Below are 18,272 nucleotides of genomic sequence, written 5' to 3'. Positions count from 1 at the left end.
GGCCTCATTGAGGGGCAGTATTTCAATATGAGTAGGAAAATGAGAGTAGCCCTAAACATTTTTTTTAAAGAAAAGAAAAGCACTAGTAGTAACCACCAGAGTGTAGCAAAACAATCTACAGGAGAGAGGTCCCACTGAAATAACAGGCAGTGGGACGTTTCTTAAGACTAGAGCAGGAAATACCTTTAACTATGTAGTGGTTTTCATACTGTTGAAGGAATGCAGCCAAATCAAATATCTGTTGGCCATTTCTAATATACTGGATAGTTAAGCATTACGTGTTTCATCTGTAATGTCACAAATAACCCTTTTTTGGCATTGTGGTTTAAATGGATCCATAGGGTCAGGGATCGATATGATCACCAGACATATAGATCATTCATATGCAACACAGATTGCTTTGTAGGATGACTAAAGTTGGTTGTGTGTATATAAACACCATTATTCAACTTGCTTATTGTTCCAGAAACAATGGGTGACAGGTGAAGTGCTTATTGACTGACAGCCTGTGTTCATGAACTATGCATCACTACATAAATTACACCCTGAATACATAAATTTAAAAAATGGTATCATTAACATTCTAGATGGTAAACTTCTTCTTTTTAAAGTTGAAATTGTGCTCTTTTTTGCACATGCTTTGTGCTCAAGTCAGTCCTATCTGTAAACTCCAGAATGCCCAATCTGCACATGGCATCACATGAATCAACGCTAGAAAGCAACTTAGTCAATGGATCCTTGGAGAATATTGCCAGGGACAAGGAAAGATGGATCATTTCTGCATGCTCCCTTTTTCATATTATAATTACAAGAATTGTTTAAGTCTTTACCGCCCACTGTAATTATAGGCACTAAACTTCATTCCCCATTCAGCAAGAGAAAGACAATGCAAAATCATTTATAGGTTTGCTCCTGAAGTATTGTTTCAAATGCCATCAAGCAGTAACTCTCCCTCTTTATAAACTGCTCGTGGACATTTTTCAGCCTGACTCATATATACAGCAAATTACTCTCTCCTTTTGGGCATCCCTCCCACCTGCATTTTCTAATCCATCTTTGGTTTCTTTCCTGTCATTTCATGTAATCTTATATTGCAGGCATCTCTTCTGCATATTGTGTAGTTTGAAGCAATCTTCCCCAACCACCCACAGCAACCCTAACTCAAAGTCTACCTTAAGTTGATTCCCCAATCTTGCAGTATATTTTCATTGCTTACTCCTATAATTGTTTTCTTCAATATATTTTGGGATTACAAAATGGCTGGAAAATCCTCTTCTAAACAGCCTTTAAAATATAAAGACCCGCAACGGGAACAATATAAAGAAAACCAGTGTACCTAAAATTTGTTTCCTATTGAAACCAGTCAGCTCAATGCTCAGCCACCCACTTAAATCTCATACATTTCAGTTGGGTTTATGTGGCATAAATTAGGCACAGTGGACAATATAAAGATAAAAGGAAAGCAGCTATTTCCAGAGAACTGTAGGACTTTTTTGCATGTCTTTTCTCAAACAACGGTGCTGGGAAGATACCTGCAGAAACTGACTGCCTTCTAAATTCTATAGTCTCTCATAAAGACCCAAGTATGTAATCTCTTGAACTTTAGCTTCTGTAGTAGAGGAGTCTAGGGGACTGTGGAGTTACCCTAGGTTCCAAAATTTATTATGGCAATTTCAGGCTAGAAATTTGAAGAGGCTTCTTTAGTTTGTAAACTATATGTTTCTCCCAAATAATTTTTGGTACACAGGTTATAATGGAAGAAATGTAATTTCATTCCCCAATGCATTGTATTTATTTATGTACCATATTTAGATCATGCCTTTCATATTAATTGTCCAAGGTGTCCTATATTAAAAAGTACATACCTTCAAAAAATGTTAAGGCAACCTCAGACACCAGAAAGACTATCAACAGCAGAAAAACCAGGCCAAAGTAAGCAGCAGCAAACGGAAAGACGAGGGAAAATAAAATACATTTTACCTGGGTTCTAAGTGATCAGAGCAGTCAAAGGCACATGTCTTTGGGGTGGGTGTTCAACAACCACAGGAACCATAACCAAGAATCCCAATTGGACTTGCTGACCCAGACAGGTTCAAGGGAGGAAGCACTGTCTTAGTTAGCCTCACTCTGAGACAGGACATACACATGTGCTTGCATCTGGATACAACATCTACTAATGCGGAATAGGGGCAGAGAAAGGAGCCTTAAAAAGCCAATGTCACCTGCGTCTGATCCTCTTTGTCCAGTTGTTTCAGTAGCCACCCAATTTGGATAGCAGCCAATGGATCACACATCTATTGAGAAGGATTGGTTTTATCCAACTGGCAACAAGAGAAAAGCTTTTTTTCACCAACACTACACCACTTAGATTGGGTGGTCTGGGTCAAACCAAGCAAAAATTCCAAAAAGAATGGGAAAAATACAGAAAATATCTTAAAAAGCAGTGCCCTCAAATTAATACTTGGACTTGTTTTGATTAACTTCTGCAAAAGAATTTATGGTACTTAAGTTAAAAACAGAAAGAAAAAGGGGAAATAATTAAAAAGGAGACAGTTTACCAAAAAGATAAAAGAACCGTGTTGAGGATGAAGGAAGTCAATTGGAAGAGAAGAACTGAAATAAATATATATTATTGACTATTTGTTTTGTAGAAGTTTTTGTACGTTATCATGTTTTATTTGTACTTTTTTGTTTTATGTCTTGTTGTTTGTTTCTCTTTTGATTCTGAATTTCTGTTTCCATGTTCAGTTTGACAAGTGTGTATAAATAAACTCAATAAAAAAAAGATTTTTAGAAAATAGATTGGGTGGTGTGTTACAATTAGTGCCATGAGGCATATAATAATGCTGTGGGACAGAGAGTTAGGCCAATATCAAAGAGAAACTAAGCACTGACCATCATTGTTAGTTTATTATATTGAAATGCCTATTTGAATTTATAAAGTGGGTAATGCACCTTTGAAATTTAGCTTTTAAAACAGTTTGTAAAACCCAGATTTGTGCTGACAAATAAAACACTAGAATTTAATCCCCTATAGCAACTTTGGTTGAGATTTGAGTATCTTACACATACAAGGCATTTGTTGAAAGTAAAACAAACACAAATTGAAAGGAAAGAAAGGCACACTTTGTTAGCCTATCTAACTTGGAAAAACACACACAAATGTATTGATTAGGCTTAAAGATGAATCAAAATAATTGAATATGATGTTATTTTAGAAAAGACATGATATAATTACTTTTTCTCATTTTAATATGAGTTTCTTGCTTGTTTTGTTTTGCTTTAGAAGAACCACCAGCCTTGCAGATAACAAATGCATAAGCTTACAATCGTTTCTGAAAGAAATGTCATCTTATGCCATGATATGCATTCACCGATTAGTTGTTTCAAGTGTAAAAGCAGATATGCTCCCTTTTTAAATACATGCTTCCCTGTAATAGGACAAGGTTTTATTTCTTAAAACCATGTTGACTTCTCATTTCTAACACTGTGGAATGAGCATATATTTGAGTTGTTATGCCTAAGAATGGGGGTTCAAGAACCAATTTTCTGCCAGTAAAACTGCAACTCAGTACTAACTCTGGGTATTTGGATTGTCTGGAATTCTGGCATACTAGTTACATGGCACACCGTGATCTGGGTTTGTTATACTATGAAGAGGAAAACGGTCCCACCTTTTTATAGTTGGCCAGATCTGCTGGTCTTCTGCCAAGATTTATCTCCAATAATTGTACTGAGCTAAAATGAAAATAACCTGTCTTAAGAGGTTGTTACTCAACATTCACAGTGACTTTCCGGTCCTAATTAAATATATTTACATGAGTCCTACTGTAATTAATGGGACTTCCTGGTAAGTGTGCTTAAGATCACAACTTAAAGAGAGATTTTCCTTCATGGTTCTGAAATTAAAAGGGAGCAAGATACTATTTGACAATTATTGTGTCAGCCTCTCCCTGGTAGGCTGTTGAGATGCTAAATATTTGGCACAACACCCATTAATCCATTTTCTGAATAAGTATGCATGCCGGCTAATTTAAGTTTCATTAAAACAACAGCAACCAAGAATGGTCTTGTGTCAGTGAGTAAGAGGAAAATACTAAAAGTAAACTTTCACAAATAATTCTTTCTGTACATATCACTCCGCTCAGAACTGAAGGGCTTATGTAAGCATGTCTGTTCTATAATTCACATAGCTGTTCTTTTTATTTATTTCTCATGTTTTTATTTGAGTAAGCTCAAATAGAGCCATTAGAATAGCTGGAGATAGCAGCTGCCCCCAGATGTGGTATTTGTCATTCTGCAAATATAGTGGCTGCTAAACTTCCATGTTGATCCTATGCCATCTTTATTTCATCTAAATTTTATCCAACTGTGAGTCCTTTTTTAGGCAGCTAATCAGGAGCAGAGGTGGGGACTGCATATGCAAACGGAACAATGCAAGATCCACTTAGTAATGCCATAGCAAGCTGATAACTAGTGAAGATGCTGAATATCAAAAGGGGGCCTTGAAATATGAGTTTACATATTTCACCCCCATTTTTTTTGCAGCAGCTCCCACTTTTGAAGTTACATGCCAGTTTAAAAAGTGACTTGGCTCTTCTGCAGTAGGAGCTGCTGATAAACTTCAAAGAAAATACCATGTTTTTGTTCCTCCTCTTCACCATTGGCTGCCTGAAGAGCTTCACTGGGTATTCCAGCTGTATGCTGAATAGCATGAGATTATGTTCCACCTGAATTAATGATGGCCTAACAGGTAGAAAAAATAATTTGGTGAAGATTAGGAACATTAGGATTTCTTCATGTTGCTCTCCCGTGTGGCTTAGGTGTGTGTGTGAATAGTAGGAACTTATCCCAAATCAGACCATTGATCCACCTGGCTCAGACTATGCCAACTGACATTGCCAAAGGTTTCCCAGCCCTACTTAGAGATGTCAGAAATTGAATTTGGACCTTTTGAATACAAAGTATATGCACCACTTAGATACAACAGGCCACCAAGTGGGTAGAGACAATCACATGAGTCTTTCCCACCCAGCCAGGAGGAAGACCAACAATCTTGTGGAAAAGACCCAAGAAATAAGCTTGTGGCTATTTTGCAAGGCAATCCAGTATCAGTGATACTATGCAGTTAGTAACAGCATAACCAGTTTATAAATAGTAATGGTGCTTTGAAAGACTTTGAAATGGAGTCTACTTATTTCATCCCTGTTCAAGCTCTTTCTGAATCAATCCAAATGCCACCATATTTGGAATGAGCTTACCCTGTCCACAGCAATGGTTTCCATCTTCTTGGGCTTATGGTATCTGGTAGATTCTGTTGTGGAGCTGAAGGGTGATTAACAAAATCAATCTTCCTGGCAAACTGGGAATATTCCCTCACTCACACAGTTTAGGACATTTCACACCTTTCCTCAGCAGAGTCTCCTTTTCTTTGAGAAAAATAAGTGGCTCACATAAATGTAAACGAAACTTCAGTAATAAAGAAAACTAACAAAATAACATAATGAGGCCCCAGTGTTTTTCTTACAGATTCCTCATAGTCCTTGGGAGAGTTTCTGTTGGCATAGCTACTTCCTATTGAAGCCCACATGGCAACATGGAAAAACAATGATTGCCAATATGGAAAGGTTGGGAGAAATGTGGCCTTAATTAATCAATGTGTCATGGATCCTATGATGTAACCACTTTTTTGCTTTTCACAGATAACTATAGGAATGGGATACTGGCATCTTAAACTCTACTGGAGGAAGAGGAGCAGGAGAGGACAGGGGGTGAAGAAAGAGTTGTGAGTGAAGTGGCCATTTCCCCATTCTCCAGACTCCCTGGGGAACTCGGCAAACCTGCTGCCTCTGGAACCAGGTACGGAGAGTGCAGCTGAATGGGACAAAGCTGTGGGCAGCCTGAGGAAGTACCATCTAACTTGGGCCTGCCCATAAAAAGCAAGTTTAGAGTGAGAAAATAGAGTGATGTCCGCTGTTTTCAGGAAATCTAGTTGTGGTTGAGCTGAGAGTTTGTTTGGACCCTGGGTGAAAACCTGGAGGATGAGAGGGAGAGTGTGTAAGAAGGTAAATTCACTGACGTGTGTGTGTAACTTTGTATTAATGTAATATTTTTATATGTAACTGTATTTTTGTAATATTCTGTTTAAGTTGTCTGTTGTTACTTCAGTTTTTTGTACACTGCTTAGAGATATTTGTAATATATTAAGTGGTATAGAAATTAATCAGTCTAACTAACTAACTAAAATACCTCCTGCTTCAGCAAGCATTGTGGCTATTGGCTCCCATGTTGTTCTCCTGTACACATTTAAAGCTGTGTGAGAGAGAGAGAGTTTAGAAGGATGTTTTTTTTTTCTTTTGCAAAAAGGCAAAGCAGAAATGATCTGGAAGCTCTGAAATTGTATATTTGCATTTCCTTACAATATTGATATGAGACGCATGACAGCATCCAGAGCTGCATCAATCCTTCCTAACTGTCTGAGAAAATATGTGCTGTGTTACAATGAAAACAGTTCACCAGCTGTTTATGTGAAAATTATTTGAAGAAAAACAAGCATGGCCATATGGTGTTCCAGCAATACAGTGGGAGCATGAGGAATAAATTGTGTAGGCTGTGGTAGATAATGGTCATGCTAAGTAGGGTGTCAAATGTTGGAGGCACATTACATTAATAGTTAATCTCTCCTTTTATCCTCTAAATGCTTACATTTCTTAACAGCTTGTAGTTGGGAAAATGAGTTAATAAGTCATTCTGATGAAGAATTAATTTTTGTGGAGTGACAAAATATTTAATATACTGCACAAATCCAAAACAGTGCCTAATTAAATGATTTTTAAGAAAGGGGAAAACTGCATTAATTATGTGATTTCAGAGTAATAGAACATCTGCTAGCCTCTTTGCGGGGATACCACACACACACACACATACACACGCCTTCTGTAGATGCAACAACAGCTAATGATTGTGGGCTAAATCAAGGATTTGTCATGAATTGTAAGCAAAGAACAGAACTGGAAAGGGGGGTAGCAGAAGCAAAGGAAGAGGCTTGTCTATGACAGTTTTGGCAGAGACTTTATTACTCATTCTTTCTGCCCTTGGATATAGCACAAAGTGACCCTCCTGAAATTCCTTATGTATACAGCTATTAAAGGAGATTCATGGCTCCCATTGCCTACTTCATCTGTTCACCCTAGGCAGAACATTTCTGGTTTCACTCTTGCTATTTATTTGAAGAGTAGATGTAACTTAGGCTTCTACTTGGCATAAGTTGAGTTGGCTGGTGAGTTGAATCACTAGGGCCAAAATCTTATCCTTTCCCTTCCTCCTTGGCATCACTTATGTAAAGGGAGATTGTGGTGAGGATTAGCATCTCTGCTAAAAGGTACTAACATTTCCATCTTATATATGCTGGTACAGAAGCAAATATTTCAGTATAACCAATTTACAGCTGAGAATTATTAGGACAGCGTTGTAAGTTTTAAACAACTATTGAATGCTCACCATTGGAAGTAGTCTGAAAAACAGTTGAAAAAAGGTTAATATATATAACAACGGGGAAAGGGGAATGCATATTTGGGGATTTTTCACATTAATGTCTGCCATGGAACTTCAGTCTGTCTGTCAAAAAAATTCCTAAACAAATCATGGGATGCTGAGGTAAGTTCTAGACTCAATATTCAGTTGATGCACTGTTGGGCTTCATTTCAATTTTTGTGTGTGGCCCCCCCAATTTATTTATTTATTTATTGAAAAATTGACTTTAAGAAGATCAGTTTTGATGAGGAAGTTGCCTTCCAGCTGTTAATTTTGTTGCGAAATGCTTGATGAACCAAAGATTCCCTGGAAAGAGATTGAAAGCTACTGGTATATTATATTCGGCACTATTTGGCACTATTTGACAACAGTATTAGGCAGTTATTTGATAGTTCACATGTAATGTTTTTATTATTTAATTGCTTTTGTCTGATAACATTCATAGTTATTATTATCTAACACTATTTTGGCTAACAACCAGGACTGGAAATTGAAATAAGACATTTCAAGCATGCCAAAATTAAAACAATGCCAACCTAGTCCAAGGCATTTGAAGTTTCACCCCCACCCCCCAAAAAAGTATTGCACTACAATTTTGTGTAGACATTCATTATCTTGATTAGATATTCCTAATTTTAAAATGTGAAGAATAACTTTGGGGGAAATAATTAAATTTCAACCATGCCCAAATATTTCTTTCAGCACCAAATGCAACATAGTTTAGCATGGTTAGAATGATCAAAATGGTGGCTTAAAATGACATGGCAGATGTCATTACTTATATTGAAAATGTTTGCAAGACCAGAGTTTGTTCCCTGGATGAAATAATTTAGAATTCGCACATTTAATTTAGAACAGGAAAGCTGTAGGAAAATAATCCTTGTAAACAATCTCATGTAAACTGACTCGACCCAAACCTTCGGGACTAATCTACAGAACATAATTATCCTTCAGGTTTCTCACCTTTCTGAATTATTCAACATAATTCTAAACTTCTTTAAAAATGTATCAATATGTGAATTTTAAGGCTTAAAAATATTTAGAAATGCATGCTTTTTATTTATTTAAATATATATTGTATGTGCTAAAATACAATACAACACAAAATCAAGATTCAAATTTGGATGCATATTTGAATACACTTTTTCATGTGTGCAAATAAATGTGGAAACAGAGTAAATTTATGAAGATACAGGACCCTATGGTGAAGCAGAGTGAGGCAGCTGCCTCAGGTGGCAGGTCCTAAGGGGCAGGGAGGAGACAGAGCTGTGAGCGCCACGTGGCCTGCCCTGTATCCCCTATGCTAGCTGGCTGCCTTCAAGTGCACTGGAAGATACTTTCCTTTCACCAGCATTGGAGTAAGATTCAACTGCCAATCTAACCAGCTTCTGTATGTGCCCTGGAGGAAGGTGCCATATTTTCCTTCGCCTCGGGCAGCAAAAAGTCTTGAACCAGCTCTGTGAAGGTATACATTCAAAACTGATATAGATTGGAAATAAATAGATTTACCTATTTCTACTTTGGACTAAGTGCCATTGAATTCAGTGAGATTTACTTCTGAGAGGACATACATAAGTTTGCACTGTTGGCAAGTGAACTGTCAAGTTGTAGAGAAAATCACAGCAGGAAAATCAAAAAAAGCAAATAAAAGAAACTCATTTTTTAAAAAAAAAAACACAACAAAACAAAAACAAAAACTATTTTGTGGCATGTATCATGTTGTGGTTCATTTTCATCTGTTTCTAAACATTGCTTCAAACAGAGCTATTTCCATTGAGCACTGCACTCTGGGGAAAGACACTGACTCGGATTTCATTGTAAACTTGCCAGTACATGGTAACACGCTGATAAAGATCTTCACTGTCAAATAGAAATTTCCCTGTAAGAATGATGATCTTTTTTTTGCAATCATGCAATAAGGTATTTGGAAGGTCCCGTAAAAAAAATAAATCAGGAATTATCTCAAACTTTAACTGGTGTGCGGAAAGAGTTCCAGCTGAGACCACAGTGGGGAGGAAATGGTTGAAGAAGATTAAGGTAGTTTGTGTGACTTGGATATTCCAGAATTTAATACAAGCCAAATGGAGGTTTCTGGCTGATGGCTTCCCAGAGGTGCTGTTGTGTTTATTACATAGTGATGCTATGTTTTTATAATTAATTTTAATTGATTTTATCCACTGTGTGATATCTGTAATTTTTAAACATCAGTATATAAGTGGTATATAAATTACTGGCTGGAGGAACTAAACTGCCTCTGTGTCGCTGATTTTACATTAACAAAATGGCTGGTAGGACCAGTTGCAAGGGACCTTGGAATTGGGGTGCAGGGTTTAACCCTTTGCCCCCCTCTGCCTGCTATTCACCTGGGACATGGGTGGCGTTGTGGGTTAAACCACAGAGCCTAGGACTTGCTGATCAGAAGGTCGGTGGTTCGAATCCCCGCGACGGGGTGAGCTCCTGTTTCTCGGTCCCTGCTCCTGCCAACCTAGCAGTTCGAAAACACGTCAAAGTGCAAGTAGATAAATAGGTACCACACCAGCGGGAAGGTAAACAGCATTTCTGTGTGCTGCTCTGGTTTGCCAGAAGCAGCTTAGTCTTGCTGGCCCTATGACCCGGAAGCTGTATGCCGGCTCCCTCGGCCAATAAAGCGAGATGAGGGCCGCAACCCCAGAGTCGGCCACGACTGGACCTAATGGTCAGGGGTCCCTTTACCTTTACCTTTACCTTTACCTGCTATTCACAATTAATGGGAAAGGTCCACCTGAGACCATGGTTGGAGCAAAGGGTTGAGGTTTGCTCACCCCATTGTCACAACCCTAATCAGCTCAATCCCTCTCTCTCACAGGCTATTTGTTAAAGAAAAGTCAACTACGTAATGACACAGTAGGGCAAGTATATCAGATCTAGATTGGCCCATAGTCTTAAACACTTGTATTTGTGTGCAGTATCCTATAATGTCAAAAAATGAAACTTAGTGTTGTTTGACGATGCTGATACGCTTTCCTCCTCATATCAATGTTTATATATCCAAGGGTAATTAAAATCATTTCCCCTTCCCTAAAAGGAACCAGACGTGGAGCATTTTTCTGCCTGCCCTATTGCAACGCGACAGATACAGTGGTACCTTGGGTTAAGTACTTAATTCATTCCGGAGGTCCGTTCTTAACCTGAAACTGTTCTTAACCTGAAGCACCACTTTAGCTAATGGGGCCTCCTGCTGCCGCCACACTGCTGGAGCACGATTTCTGTTCTCATCCTGAAGTAAAGTTCTTAACCTGAGGTAATATTTCTGGGTTAGTGGAGTCTGTAATCTGAAGCGTATGTAACCTGAAGCGTATATAACCCGAGGTACCACTGTATAGGTATTTTAGAAATCTGGCAGCACAGTCTCGTGCATATTTACTCAGAAGTAATCCACCCTTTGTTCTTACCCCAAGTTAGTGTGCATAAGCCTGCAGCTTCAGTATCACGTAACTTGTCAAATATAAAGACTACTTCACATCACTATTTGTGCTTCTGCATTCAAACAAAAACTGCAACGATGCCCATCCAGAAATACTTCAGTGGAGCAATGGGCAGTGCACTGCACTTTAGGATATGGTCTGAAAATGAATGGTTAGTATCTTCAGTGTTCCCTATTCCAAATATTTGTTGGGAGCAAAGATGAGGCATATAATCTGTTGCGTGGTATGCACAAGATGTAGGAGTCAGGGGCACAGAAAGGAGGGTGTGGTGGGTGCGGTTCGCCCTGGGTGTCACTACTGGGGGGGGGTGACAAAATGATGGGCGGCACTCACTACAGGGCCTGTAGCACGCCCAAGCCATGCATCTCTCCTGGGAGGCTCCATGCTGTCCAAACGGTCCGTCCGCTGCCTCCCCCCCAGCTATAGGGTGGCTGAGTGGAAGGAGGCAGGCAGACTCTGAAGGCCCCGCAGTGCGCCCCGCTCCACCCCATGGGCGGCTTGCCCTGCCCCTGGGTGCTGCGCCCCAGGCACTTGAGTGGCTTCCTCCGCTGCTGTCAGGAGCACCAGTATTGATGCTGGAAGAGAGATACAGCCATGGGTCAGTGATAGAAGGTATGCTTTGCATGCAGAAGGTGCCATGTTCAATTCCTAGCATCTCCAGGCAGAGTGGGGAAGGTGAAACCCTGGTGATCCGCTGACAGTCTATTTTGATACAAGGCAACTCCTTATGTCTCTTACAATGTGTCATTTTTTACATGCATACATGTGCATGCTTCCATATCTTAAAATTCCATACTAATAGACCTACTCTTTAGTTTCCCAGAACATGGAAGGGGACCATTTATTTTTCTATTAAATTTCTATAATCACCTCTCTCCCCTAACATATTTGAATATCATTGCTCTACAACACAATCATGTTGTCTTTGGGCTCATTATAATAGGATTATTGGAAGTTCTCTTTTTTTTTACGCATAAGAAACTATGCATCAGTTCCCTGTACATCTGATTATTGTCATGCTTTTGTCAACTCTAATTGAAAATAAATTCCTTAGTTACCAAAAACACAACAAATAAACCCAGGTAAGGGAGATACCCTACTGTAGACAATTCTCATTTGGGTAGAGGATCATGCATGGGTCTATTGGCAGGTGATGTTAGAATAACTGAATCTTATTAACAGGGCTTTCTTAGCCAGTAAATTTATTTCTGTCTCTCGTGGCTACTGCTAATATGGGATGTTGGAGTCCATTAATACAGTACAAAGTGCTAGGAAGTCGAACCATCTTAGAGATTTAGTTTGGAAAAATAAATTGCATTGTCCAATTGGGAATTGTATATCCTCCAGTACTTATAATCTCTATATCCGCTTAGTTAAAAAATTAAAATAAAGCAGAAATTAAACAGTTTTCAGAAGCAAAAACAATTATGCTTCATTGGATGAATAAGAACAGCTTTAGAAGGGGCATAATACACAAAATAGAAAGTGGCAGTTAAAGCCAATTACATCTTAAGATAAGTATGCAATTGACAAGGATACAATTTTCTTTCACTTATTTGTGTTTAGCAATTTTGAGCAACTCACCATTATGCTGAGCTTTCCTCAAAGTCAAATTTAGTTTCATGAACAAGAACATTTGCACATATGGCCTGTAACCTATCAGCAGATGGTTTGAACATGGCACAAAGAAAGGTTTCATGCTATTAGGAGGTGTTCGTGCAAACCACGCTTAAATGATTGTCAGCTGTATGTGGAGATCAGCCATTATTCTGTATGGAACTTCAGCATCCTCAGGCGGAAACACTAGCCCCGTTTCCTTGGAAGATCACCTCGCTGAATTAAATAGGACTTCTGAGTAGATGATTCTAGGCAGCGACATGATATTAGGCAGCATTTTATACTGCTGGATTTTGTACTGTGCTTATTTATCTTATACAGTCGTACCTCGGGTTAAGTACTTAATTCGTTCCGGAGGTCTGTTCTTAACCTGAAACTGTTCTTAACCTGAAGCACCACTTTAGCTAATGGGGCCTCCCACTGCCACCGCGCCGCCAGAGCACAATTTGTGTTCTCATCCTGAAGCAAAGTTCTTAACTCGAGGTACTATTTCTGGGTTAGCAGAGTCTGTAACCTGAAGCATATGTAACCCAAGGTACCACTGTATGTGAGTGACCTATGGCCCAAGCATTAATAAACTACAGTGGCATCTCGGTTTACGAACTTAATCCGTTCCGGAAGTCCGTCCTTAAACCGAAACCATTCTTAAACCGAGGTGCTCTTTTCCCAAATGAGGCCTCCCGCCACCAGTGCCCGTCGACCGTTTGGATTCCGTTCCTAGACCGAGGTAAAGTTTGCAAACCGGGACACTACTTCCAGTTTTGTGGAGTTCGTAAACCGAATCATTTGTAAACAGGGCTGTTCTTAAACCTAGGTACCACTGTACTGGAACAACAGCAACAACTAGTTATAGGAAGATAAAATATAGACTTTCATAATTCAAGCAGAAAATATTTATTTATTTTCAAGGTGCTGCCTGAGGAGATATAGGATTAAGAGCAGAGGAGCCACTATGCTATTGGAAAGTCAGAAACTCTGCCACCATGAATAAAATGTTGATGGGACACCTTGGATACACAGTCAGAATATACTTGATGAAACTGGATGATTTGCTTTTCAACATGTTCTGAGTCAAAATAATCAAACTGACTTACTTTCAGATTTTCCACATTAAAAAAAAGCATGCACATTTTCTGACTCTTAGGGCGGGTTTCAAGCACTGTGTAAGGACTCCTACTTTTGGACCAGGGTCTCCTCCCACACACAGCCCAGGAAAATTCCCAAAATGTGGGTGGGGGGCAAGAGAGGGTTTGCATTCTGTCTGGCAAGCTGAAATGCTTGTGCAGTCAGAAAATTCATCATAGTGCAGCCAAGGGTTAAAGTCCACCCTTGGGGGTCTTGTTGTTGTTGTTTTAAAAAAAGAAACGTATTTAATTTATTTTAAATTCAGTCCTTGTTAACCAGAGCTAATTTAAAACTGCAACAAATGAAAAGTTGCACACAATATTTGGGATTGATGAGACACCTTTTCAGCACAACAACAAATCCTAGCTTCTAAAAATATGCCTCATCAACAAACCCAGTTAACCATCCTTCCATGTCTTGCTTTCCAAATTCCTTTCACCCCTACAGCTGACAACTTCCCGCTTTTCCACATTTCACTGCCAAAGCCTCTCACATGCCAAAACAGCTCTTTGCTGTCCTCCCACTACAAGCTTCTTCTTTTATTGTTCAGCTGTCCTTCTCCAGTGACCAAAGGCCTTCTTTGCCCAGTCTACCAACTTTCCTCTTGGCTCCAAATACGACATTCTCCCCAAACTTTGACACCTGTGCAGCTAATTTAAATGGAATTGAGAAGTAGATGAGGCGTACAATCAAATCAATCAATCAAATTTTATCATGCGGTTACAGGCCTGTTAAGATGAGGCGTGCAATAGTAGCAATTGGTAGGTTAGTTCCTTTGTTTTACTGAAGCTGCTGCTGTTGTATGAATAGCATGAATAATTTGTGTGGACTATGGTGGTGGAATAGTGCTGTGGAATGCAGAGGGATCACAGAGGACTAAATAAGGTCACCAAGACTTGTAATAAGGCAGAAACTACATCTACAATAGCTGGGTGTCTAGGAGTATTCTTTAACATTTTAGTTAATATTCAATGTACTTCCTTCAACCTGTAACAGTTTTGCATCTCAAATTGGCACAACAACTTCAGAGTGCCCTTGCTGGATCAGACCGCATGCCCATCGAGTCCAGCATTCTGTTCTCAACTGCTTAATGAATACAACCTATATTCTTGAAACAAACATTTGATATGACAGATGTTTCTTTCCCACCGTCTAAGACAAAAATAACATTAGAGATTTTCTTTGGAAAGTACATTCATGCTCAGTCGCCTGAGCATAACATCTGTGTTGGCTTGGCACGTTGGTAGATGAAATGAGAAATAATTTTGCATCGCGAGTCCTAGCAAGTTTCATAAATTCACAGAGTGTGATAAGGTTGTCAGCTGCAGTTCTTGTTTTTCTAAATCTGTGCCTGAGATATTTTGTTGAGAGCATTTGCTGACAACTAAACTATAGCAGTGTTCCCCAACCTTGGGCCTCCAGCTGTTTTTGGACTACAACTCCCATCATCCCTCGCTAGCAAGACCAGTGGTCAAGGATGATGGGAGTTGTAGTCCAAAAACAGCTGGAGGCCCAAGGTTGGGGAACACTGAACTATAGGACTTGCCTGCGCCCACCCAGCCAAGGAAGGCAACTGGCTGATGGTTAATTCATTATTGACAAACCCACACACTTACAGCAACTCCTAAGGTGCACCGGATACACACACAGAGACTGGGAAGGGGTGTGTGTGTGTGTGTGTGTGTGTGTGTGTGTGTGAGAGAGAGAGAGAGAGAGAGAGAGAGAGAGAGAGAGAGAGAGAGAGAGTTGTAGCACCCATGTGGCTGACCTGACCTGAACTCTCCTTCCTTGGAGTTTTTTTAGGCAGAGTTTGGGTGACCATCTTTTATGTCAGCTCTAGTTGAGATTCCTGCATTCCAGATGGTTGGACTAGATGACCCTTGGGGTCCCTTCCAACTCTACAGTTATATGATTCTATTGTTCTATTCTCTCATGAAATAGAAAGTGGGGGAGCCATTCTCCCAGGTAGGAGGTGGGAGGATTCAACTCTCTGTATGTGTGAAGATAAAATGGTGCTTGAGGACTTCATAGATATATTTATAATTTTGTGTTTTGAGGATCATATGAGGACTATTATTAATGCACCTTCCTACTTTTTATCTTTAGTTTTTCTGTTTGATATATTGTTTTTTATTATTCACTTTAGTTTAGTTTGAGTTTTATGGTATATTAGGTTGAAAACCTTTTTAAAAAAATGATTAAAAAGAAAGTGGGAGAGCCCTTAATTTATATTTCCCTCCCTTTTCGCTTTCTTTATTTTACAGCGAAGTTGGCTTTATTTTACTACAAAATAAAATGCAGAAAACCCTCTTAGAAAGATCAGCAATTATGGTAGAAAATAGAAACTGACTTATTAATAAGGTGACTAGTGATGTATTAATTACTTTCCCAGTCACTGTGAACTGTGAATGGGGCAGAGTTTTCACAGAAAGAGCTTATACTTAAAATCTCAGAGGATAATTTCTGAACAGGACTGATTTCTGCATAAACATCATAAGGATTGTGGCCATGGGAAAAGGAATTGCTGGATATATATTAATTGCCTGCAGAACCATCATTTTAATTCAGCTTCTAGCTGACTGCGGAATAGAAATACCATAGCAGTACTAACAGGACCTGATATGAAAGCAGCACATAATCAATACTTGTGGGTGTATAGAGATGTCTGGGAATCAGAATTTAGTATGATCACACAGGGATCTGGCAGTGACCCAGAGCAATGAGCTAGAGCCTAGTCTGTGTAAATGGAACACCTTGGCATTCCTCTGCATATGTAAGCGAGGTTGCAATTCTGAACAACTTCTGCAGTGGCATCAGGTAAGCAAGATGTGAGGCTTATTCTTGGAAATATCAAAAGGCATGGGGGTTGGTCAAGGTTTTGGAAACGGTATAGGTGCAATTTATTCAGAACAGAAGGCCAAATTAATTGTGAACAATGTAGTGACGGAAGAATTTAAGATTGAGAAAGGAACATGACAAGGTTGCCCAATCTCTCCATTGCTTTTTATATTGGTCCTGGAGGTTTTGTTAAATATGATTAGAAGGGACCAATTGGTAAAAGGTATACAAGTGGGAGCCAAACAGCACAAATTGAAAGCATTTGCTGATGATTTGGTATTGACTTTACAGGAGCCAGAATCTAGCACTAAAAGAGTATTAGAACTAATTCAAGAATTTGGTCAGGTAGCAGGTTTTAAGTTGAATAAGACGAAAACTAAGGTCTTAGAGAAGAATCTAACTGAGATGGAGAGAGATAAGTTTCAGAAGGAGACAGGATTGACACTGGTTAAGAAAGTGAAATATTTAGGGGTTAACATGACTGCTAAGAATGTGAATTTATTTAAGGATAACTATGAAAAATGTTGGACTGAAAAAGGATTTAGAAATATGGTCAAATTTGAAGCTATCGTTGTTAGGCCGAATTGCTGTGATAAAAATGAACGTATTGCCAAGAATGCTGTTTTTGTTTCAAACACTGCAAATTTTGGACAAAATGGACTGTTTCAAGAAGTGGCAGAGAGATATCTCTAGATTTGTCTGGCAGGGCAAGAAGCCTCGTATAAAATTTAAGATATTAACAGATGCTAAAGAAAGAGGTGGATTTGCCCTGCCAGACCTTAAACTTTATTGTAAACTGTTCAACACAGACATCAGTATAGAAACAGTTGTCACTGTACAGCAGAGAAAGCAAAGAAGGGTCACTCAGCTGAGAGATCAGCACTTGCTCTTCCTTTCCTTTAATGATTTTCTGTTCCACCTGGCCATTATACAGAGCTTTTAACCAATAACTATGGCCTGAGTTTGCTTTTTCCTTCTTCTCCCCCACCATTTTCCTTTTGTGTCATGTCTTTTAGATTGTAAGCCTGGGGGGTATGAAATGTCTTATAGATCTTAGTAAGGTACCTTGGAAGTCTTTATTGGCTGAAATGGGGAGAAGGCGGTGAGATAAATAAATTATGCTTTTCCAAAATAGCAACATATTCATGATGTTACACTTCCCAGTCCCAAAGCTATAGGAGCATCGTATCCCAAGTACTTTTGTGCTGGCACACCAAGCCCAAGGCACTGAAATTATATATAAAACAAAGCAATTTATTTTAGTGGTGTGATGCCAGTGCTTGACATGTTAAAACATTATGGGAGTCTCTCTAAAAATATGTTGCAGTTCAACAACAGAATACTAGGCTTCAAGTGTGAATGAATGACTGTGAAATTAGATAGTTCACATCCCACAACACTTCAAACCATATGGCTCAAAATGGGTTCTTCTTGTAAAAACAGTTTTATAACAATGACAAATGATGCCAGTGATGGAATTAACACCTTCTTCTGAAAAGTGAGGTGTTAAAACCCCAGCATGCTTGTGGACCTTTAACTCAGACTTCCCCCAACCTGAAGCCCCTCAGAAGTTTTGAACTACAAATTTCATCCGCCTCAGCCAGTGGGAGAAGGCTATATGAATTTAATTGAAGTGTAAGATGTAATGGCAAGTGTGTTATCATTTATTTTCTAAAACAGCTTATCCTCTTCCAT

Source organism: Podarcis bocagei (assembly GCF_964188305.1).
Source record: "Podarcis bocagei genome assembly, chromosome: 6".
Lineage (NCBI taxonomy): Eukaryota > Metazoa > Chordata > Lepidosauria > Squamata > Lacertidae > Podarcis > Podarcis bocagei.
Note: the sequence above shows the minus strand (reverse complement) of the source record.